Raw genomic sequence first — 9118 nt, 5'->3', positions numbered from 1 at the left:
AGCTTACCCAGAAGTGCGAAAAACTGCAATACATCGAAAATCCGCTAGGGGCAGGTCCCAAAAGGGAGCAAATGTCCATAGACCCCCATGTTAAAATGTCCGTTTTCACAGCATAAATTCATGTTTTTACAGGCTAGTCCCATGGACTTTTATGGTATATTTCGATAGGTTCCGAGTGCCTGACAACTGTGAGGGGGGTGATTTTTTTTTTAACTCGTTAGTTTAGATCGTATTTAGATATAAAATGTATGACAAATAAGGACGTGGTTAACTTTGATTGACAGCGTGATTGACAGCTGATAACGGGCTGCGCCGAGTGGAATTCCTGAAATTTGACGTCTCGGCCATGATCTGACACAACACATCATACCACCTCTGTATCCTTTCTGAACAGATTTTCCAAGGTGGCGCCGCCCATATCCCCCATAAACGGCTTCAAAACCGTTCTTCAGAAAGTCTATGGGTGACGTCACAGATGCTTTGTCCATATTTTTTACAGTCTATGGCTGTGCTACAGCCCTCCCTCCACAGCTCTTCCCCCACAGCGGAGCCTGCCGTGCATGAACGTGCAGGCTAGTAAGCAGGACCACCGATGACGGCGGATTATAAACAGTTATGGCACATTCACTAATAGGGACAAAACATCAACAATATGCTTTACATTGACTATGGCCTGCCCATACTTTGACTACAAACTTGGTCCTCAAATCATTATGTATTTTGCAATACATGTAACTTTATAACGTTGCACTCTTTCTATAAGTTATAAATAGCTAGTAAGATAATGTTAATATAACGGAAACTAATGTTACAGTATGCAAGTAATTATTCTAGTGATATGTAATGCTAGATAAGGTTTGCTAGTACATTATTTCAGCAACATGACAAGCCAATGAATTAGCAGGTTTCAATTGTTGCTTACCACAGTGCGTGCCATTTTATCTACATGTTATGCTGCTAGTTTTGACACCGAGTCAATGGGCTCTGTCTAATTCTTTCTTTTTCGCTTGTTTATCGTCATCGGCAGTAGTGGCGCCAGGAATTTGATTGTAGGTGGGCCTCGAGAAAACTGGATGGGCCAGTTAAAATAAGCAACCAAAAAAAAAACGGGTTCCCCTTCATCTCCGTTTCAGCGCTTTCTGCGGCACTGGACAGCGCCTCAGTAGCCTACCTGTGTGGCTCTTGTGTCGCTGTCCTCAGCTCAGTGCAGTAACGTTAGCCTAACTGGGGGGTCGCACACTGGACAAGAAACGCAGCGCTGTGCCGCGTCGCGTCTAGGACAACTCGAGGTATCGCGCACTTTCTCAGTTTATGACCAGCAATACTGTTATGTTTTAAGGACATTATGGAATTAAGATAATGTCTGTACTATGTTATGATTGTACTGTACAATTAAATACAATCGTTGCTGACTTTGCAGTCTGAACACTTTACCTCAGAGCGTCCGATAACTGAATGAATTGAGAATATCAGCTGAAAATCCGATAACATCAGCAATTTTCATTCAAGTAGCTGATTTCTGTAAATGAATATAAAACTAAATGTATATTGCAGCACAGGGGGAACTCAGTATATACATTAACGACTATTTGAGACAAATACATTTAAATTTAATATAAAACAAATGGCGCTCTGTGGCGCGGCAGGATTTTGAACAAGGTCCTGAGCCGTTGCTGGGCGCCGCAGACAGAGACGACGAATGGTGCCGTCAGTGTGTGTACAAGCATTGAGAATAAAGTGTTCGAATTTTAAAGACGCGGCTCTGCGCTTCTCGTCCGGTGTGCGACCCCTTTAAGTCACACGTGGGGTAGAAGCCGCTGATTGGTTGAGAAGCCTTCACTCAAAGCTTTCCTCGGGCTGCTTATTGGATGAACTGCTAGAATGAAAATCACTGGGTCAAAATGGGCGGGCCCAATGGTAGCGCCGCGGGTGGTCATTGGTCTTTTTCCTTTTACCTCCTTGTTTTATGAGCAGGTGCCACTCGAGAAATTGGCAGTTTAGGTTGGTTCACCGCCATTAGCACAGCTGCAGCACACAGGCAATCTTGAGTTTGAACGATGGTACGCGATGGTACCAAGAGAGGGGTGATCAGCGCGTACACGAGCATGATTGACACTGCTAAGACATTCCTCCTGGCTCTGATTGGTTCGGGAGCAGTGTATTTCTGCAAATGGCAATAGGACCACGGGGAGGAGCCAGAGGAGCTTGATTCTTTCACAGCTTATCTCTCATATTCTACTGTCAGGATATAATGACAGTTTTAACAAATATTTGTTTACAAAAGTTACCTACTACAGCTTTAAATAGCCAGTAACATCCACCGCTGTAGCACCTGTTTTAAAACTACTTGCTTGAAGAAAAAAGAAAGAAAAAAAAAACTCCAAAAAAGAAATGGCTGAATCGTGGTCAGTGGACGAAGTGCAGACGTTCCTCTCGTTGGTTGCTGAGGAGCGGATAAACTATAATGATGAGTCATCCCACCCACTTTAGTTTGAAGCGGTACTAACTGCAGTGGAAAAGCAAACCGAGCTAAAGCAAACCCGTGCTGCGCCGTACTGAGCCGTACCACGCAGTGGAAAAGCTTCAAAACAGCAGTCATCTTTTACAGTTCCACCGGAACCAAAACATTATTATGCTGCATTCACACCATGTCTTAAAGGGATAGTTCACCCAAAAATGAAAATTCTGTCAGTATTTACTCACCCTCATGTTGTTCCAACCCCGTAAGACCTTCGTTCATCTTCGGAATACGAATTAAGATATTTTTGATGAAATCTGAGAGCTGGATCACTCCTCCATAGGCTTCTTGAGGGATTGAAACTTGCCAGCCTCGAAAAGTTATTAAAGACATCGTTAAAATAGTCCAAGTGACTACAGTGGCTCAATCTTAAGTTTATCAAGCGACGAGAATACTTTTTCTGCGCAAAAACAAACATAAATAACTACTTTATTTCAACTATTAATTTCCTTCTCTTTGGGCCTCTAGTCAGTTAACGTAGTGTGATTGCGTAGAGCTACGTCACACGTAGGCTCACTATTGGCCGACGCTGGTCATGTGGGTGATGCGTGTGACGTACAACAACAGAAGTTTACGCTGTTACACTAGTGAACTGACTCGAGGCCCAGAGAGAAGGAAATGAATAGTTTAAATAAAGTCGTTATTTTTTATTTATTTCTCGCACAAAAAGTGTTCTCGTCGCTTGATAAACTTAAGATTGAGCCACTGTAGTCACTTGGACTATTTTAACGATGTCTTTAATTACTTTTCGGGGCTGGCAAGTTTCAATCCCTGAAGAAGCCTATGGAGGAGTGTTCCAGCTCTCAGATTTAATCAAAAATATCTTAATTCGTGTTCCGAAGATGAACGAAGGTCTTACGGGGTTGGAACAACATGAGGGTGAGTAAATACTGACAGAATTTTCATTTTTGGGTGAACTAACCCTTTAACTGTAATTATGAGATGGCAACCCATGACAGTCTCCTCAGAGCGGTTCACGTCCTCATACTCGGATATGTGCGTTTTGATGGTAACACAATCAACCGAAATTAACCTGCAGCAGTAAGGTGGTACAAGTAAGAGTTCTTCAAGTTGTTTATGTTCATTATTATTTTAATGTTATATGCCTTGAGATATGGGGTAGTTTAACGCCGTCTCTCGTGATGCTTTTGCATGCTGTAGCTACCCGTTCATGATCTTTGGACGAGGCATAGCTTTAGGGAGCGCTGTGAAGAAGGTGGGATCTCATGCTAGCCTCTCTGAAATTGTCTCCCATACTTTTAATATTAGAAAATCTAGATATTAGAAAAATAAAAACATCCACAATAGTGGATAGAGAGATATAGAGGGATTGATAACAGCAGTCAGAAGAGAGAAAGATATCAAATTCGCTGACTTCCTCAGCCGTTTTATTTAAAAAAAAAAACCCTCACAGCAGCATTAATTAAAAAAAAATTTTGTCATATACTGCCAAGGTGAATTTTTATTTTTTTATGAAAATATTTAAAAAAGTGCTAGTATTCCGATGTTGAGAAATGCATCATAGCCCGTTAAAACGTCCATTTATCACAAAGCATTATTTTGCTTCATGTTCGTGCATTTTGGGGGCGGAGCAATGAAGGGAGGGGTGTGTTTATATGGGTTGGTTTCAAATATCAACAGTGTTTCTACTCAGAAATCGCTTACCGCACCTTTAAATAAATAGTTTTATGATCAGAGCTCTGTAGATTTTAAAGATATAATGCAGTGCAATAGAATGACGATTGAGAGATGAACAAATAAACGTTCCTCAAAAGCAGTATGGATCATATTTGATACTCACATCTATGATTATTCTAAAATATTACCAACAATATAAAAGTTATTCTTAGGCACAAAAATCAGTAAAGATTTCACAGCAAAAAGACTTGTATCATATCCTGAAGGTGGATGTTTTACAATTATACTAAAAGGCATTTTACTTGCTAAAAAAAGTATCAGTCAGACAACAGAAGATTTTGTGCAGTGGTTTTTTTGTTGTTGATTATTTAGAAATTCATGTATTTACAGCTCAGGTGACTGGCTCAAAACAAATGTCAAAAAAGATCCACACGCCATTGAGCTGAACGGGAATGTTGACAGCTTATTTAAGGAGCAGACGGGGGGAAATATGTAAATTTCATGCAAAGAGACCTCAAAAATAATTGGTCACTGGTGAAATAATAAAATACAGTGACATTTGTGCAATAAGCACTGAAGCTCAGACAGGCAAGCCTTTGAACGGGCTGCTCAGCTGGGTTTCTGTACCACTTCATTTTATTCAGCCATTAACATGGACATTAAAACAGCACTTTATCAGCAGCTGATCCCCGGGGCGGACAAGCCCAGGCGCTCCCGCTTGGAAATGAGCTTCTGTACCTGTGGCCTGCTGGAGATTGACTCATATGTGTCATGGGTAATGAAGCATGTTGGGTGACAAGCTTGTGGCTGTCAGGCACAATAACAATAAATAGTAGTGAAAATTGGCCCTGGACAAAAGGCATCCTTTTGGGCTGCAGATGAGGTTGAATGTGGAGTGATGGATTATGACATTCACATGACTTTGATTTTGTCACTGAGTTTGCTTGTGCACCAGTTTTGATGTACTAATTACTTCGAGCTACTTAAGCGCCGTGCCCAGGAGTACAATTATTATTGATCAAGAACATTATCTAAAATGGGTTAATCTCGCCAAAATTGTCCAGGCCATATTTCACCTCAAAATCAATATATAAAATTAAAGTCTTTCTAGCACCATTAAGATTTTGCTGAATCTGTTGAAGGAAAGAATAACCCAAATAAATGAATAAATATTTATTGATTTATTAATTGATTGATTTGTGATTGATATGTGTTCTATTGTAAAAATCAAATCATAAAAACACAAATCATCATTATCTTATAAAATTGTGTGTCCATAACTTTCGTGTCAATTCTGTTCCCGTTAGGGTGACCAGATGAGATTGGTTAAAAATCGTGATGGGACGGGACGGGATGGAGGCTGAAAACTATGGATACTTCCCCACCCACTCCTCCCGGTACCTGCAGAGTCGTTTTTGCTTTTTAGCAGCGTGTTGAGGTTCCGGTAGGCACCAGCCATGTCAACTAAACGAATCAATGAATGAAAATGAGCTTATCAATGCATATGGCTGCAGGACGACTCAACCTCCACGGACAGTTTTTAATGCATTATCATAACTAATAACTAGTAATAACTACTCAAGATTTTGCTTTAGTATAATTTTCGGGACAATTAGGGCCGGATTCGGGATTTGGGACAACAGCTTAGATTTTGGGACTGTCCCGAATTTTTCGGGACGTCTGGTCACCCTAGTTCCCATACCATACTTTGCCTTTAAATTGGTGGAATAATCTCCCACAACTAAGATACAGGAAATGATGTCCCTTTCCCTCACTGATAAGATCTGAGAAAGGCATGTAGAAATATTTTAATCTAAAAAGGTCTTTAAATGTATTTTAATCATGATTTCATTAGTGCCATGTGCACTTAGCATTTATGCTAGCAAGTTGAGTTTAAAATAGTCAATCCTGTTACCATCAAACTCTGTTGCCAACGTTATTTCAACACATTTCCTAATTCGTCAGTAAAAGAGTTAACAAACAAAGCTACAGAAATTAATTTTTTTGTTAAAAGTATTAAAAAAAGAAAGCACCTTGGGTTTGGCAAGCACTGAATTATTAGAATTGAATATGTTTTCAATAAGATAGGCCTACTGGAAATAATTTCTGTAAGTGAACAGTTTTTTTCCCTTAACTTTTTGAAATGCAAAATGTGTCTCCAATTATTAGATCACTCACAAGTTAAATTAACTTCAAACATTTAAGTAGGCAAAAGGTGATACATTTTTAATGATTATTGTGTTCAAGAAAATATACATCAGAGCAACTTGCATGCCATTTTCCATAACATACAGTACATTCACTGAAAATTCACAAATACATTCACTTGGCCTACACACAAAGATTTATTCACGGTTGAACAGCCCAACATCTCAAAGAAAATGTCAAAAGATATTGGAAACAATGCACTTATGTTTCACATTTGATCACAGACATTCATTCTCGTACATATATTAAAGGTTAACAGCCTCAAAGACTTATATATTTAAAGAAAATTATATGTACAATATTCTGTTGTTCAGGTATGAGCTCAAAAATAAACATTTTAGTGTCTCTTAAACATAAGCAGACATGATCTTATTAAAAAGATTTAAAGGATCAGGAAACATGTTTCTTACCCCCTTATTTGTCATTTTTTGCATGAAGGCTGATCGTGGCTTTAAATGATCTGTCGTGTCCATTGGCAGTAATATAAATATAAAAGCTTCATGATTGTTCAAAGGAGAGAATTCTGGACACATCTATTATTGATTTTTTTAACACACAAGTCACACTTAAACATGTATAAATGTCTTTGCATTATATCACAAAATATCAAACAATCTAATGCAATACTTTTTGTGGCCACTGTAGGCTATGACTCTGTATGATCTGGATGCTATAGTTCATGTAATTTTTTTGTTGTTGCAATTTTAAGGAGATTGTTGCTTTATTAAAACACATTCTTAGGTGAAAAAGATGGCAAATATTGTAGAAACAAATAAATAAGAAAGAATAAAGATCAGTTTGGATGATATACAGTATACAGACACTTTAGCAGCACCTTGACATTCTAGTCTATAGTTTCCTTAATTTGTATTCTGTACATATCTAACATACAATATGATATTACACACTTTTTGGCTGTTTCACTGACAGATCTCACAGGTTATACAGATTAATCTTAAGCCCCTTTCACACAGCGCGTTGATCTCGGGAAATTGCCGGGAAATTGCCAGAACACCTTCTGTGTGAACGCAAACACGACCGTCTGGGGTCCTTCGGTCCAAATGGACCCGACGCATTTAAATTTTTTTTTTTTTTTAAATCATAGCTTCATCGGAATGGTCTGAAATTTGGTGACTTTTTTGGTACTTGGTATATGAACATCCCAAAAAATTGGGGACAGGATTTGAATAATCTAAGTGGTTGTAAAAAAAATTGTCACACTCAGGACCTTCGCGTCCAAATGGACCCGGATAGGAAATCAATGGCAAATTGGCAAAAATGTGAAAATACCGAGTTTTTTTGTTTGTACAATCTACAAATCAGCCAAGATCCAGAAAAAAAGTACACAACAGTGAAGGGTGAATCTATAAAACATCAAGAGTGCAAAACAGACACATCCAAACACACACACACACACACACACACAAACACACTTTTATACATAAACAAACCAATAAATTCAGTTCCCTTTCGTAGTCACTCCGAGTTACGTCGGATGACGACGAATGGCGAAACCCCCATTCGTCGTCATCCGACGTAACGTCTCCGTTCCCTACTCAGGGAACGAGGGTTACATATGTAACCGAGACGTTCCCTTTCGTAGTCACTCCGAGTTACGTCGGATGACGACGAATGGGGGTTTCGCCATTCGTCGTCATCCGACGTAATGTCTCCGTTCCCTACTCAGGGAACGAGGGTTACATATGTAACCGAGACGATTACCTATGTGTTTTGCATTTTTAAAATGCTCAGTTTGTCCACCAGATGGCATCCATCTCATTTCAAAAATTGCTTTCATGAGGTCTAGGCTTGACTCTAAAATGAAATACAGCTTTAAAAAAAATTAAAAAAAATATATATTTTTTTAAATAATTTTCTATTATATTCAATGGGGGGGGCAAACTGGGGGGAAATGGGTCATATTTGTTGCATAAATATTAATTATAAATCATAAAATTCTCAAAACACCAAAAAAGAAAAGAAAAAATATTATAAAAAACAAGTAAAAAAAATTATGATTTTCTTTTAATTAAATATGAATCCCACCCTTCCGGCCCATTTGGATCCGAAGGTCCTGAGTGTGACTCTGAAATGAAGGACCCCTGAGGGTTAATGATAACGATGCCGGGTTGGGGACCTGTAAGATGGCCTGGCTCAGTCCCGGAACGCGCGCTGTGTGAACAAAGCCGTAATCAATGCCGTGTTGTAATGATGACGCTGAAGTGAAGTGAAAGCAGGCTAGTGAAACGGTACGTAATGCGCAGTTTATGATCAAATCAGAGAAAAAAAATGCACAAGCGTGGTTTCTCGAGAGAGAAATCGCAGTTCATAAGCAAACTATAGACGCTGCTGAGACATTACATGTCACATCGATGTCACGTGTCTTTACGGGATTTTTACGGGTTGTGTGTGGACGCACTCTCTGATTCCGGAAAATCACTGGCAGTGTGAATGAACCAAATTCAAACGAACCCGGGTCAAATCCCGGGTCGCTTTATCCGTGTATTTTCCGGAATCTCTGTGTGAAAGGGGCTTTAGTCGCCCGTAATATTTCATGAACTTTAAACTGAGCAAGAAAAATAAAGCTGATTTGGTTACACTTTACATTACAGGGTCCATATTAATATAATTGATTACAATGTTGATAATAATCAATATGCATAATTACAGGCTTCTGCACAAAATAATTGCATATTAAGAACATTTTTCATTTCATTGCCATGCTTCCAAGGGCGGGTTGTGCTTTTTTTATAC

The sequence above is a fragment of the Siphateles boraxobius genome, unplaced genomic scaffold (assembly GCF_051911475.1).
Source record: "Siphateles boraxobius isolate OS27281-9 unplaced genomic scaffold, OSU_SipBor_1 49, whole genome shotgun sequence".
NCBI classification, from domain to species: domain Eukaryota; kingdom Metazoa; phylum Chordata; class Actinopteri; order Cypriniformes; family Leuciscidae; genus Siphateles; species Siphateles boraxobius.
This window is presented reverse-complemented; position numbering follows the sequence as displayed.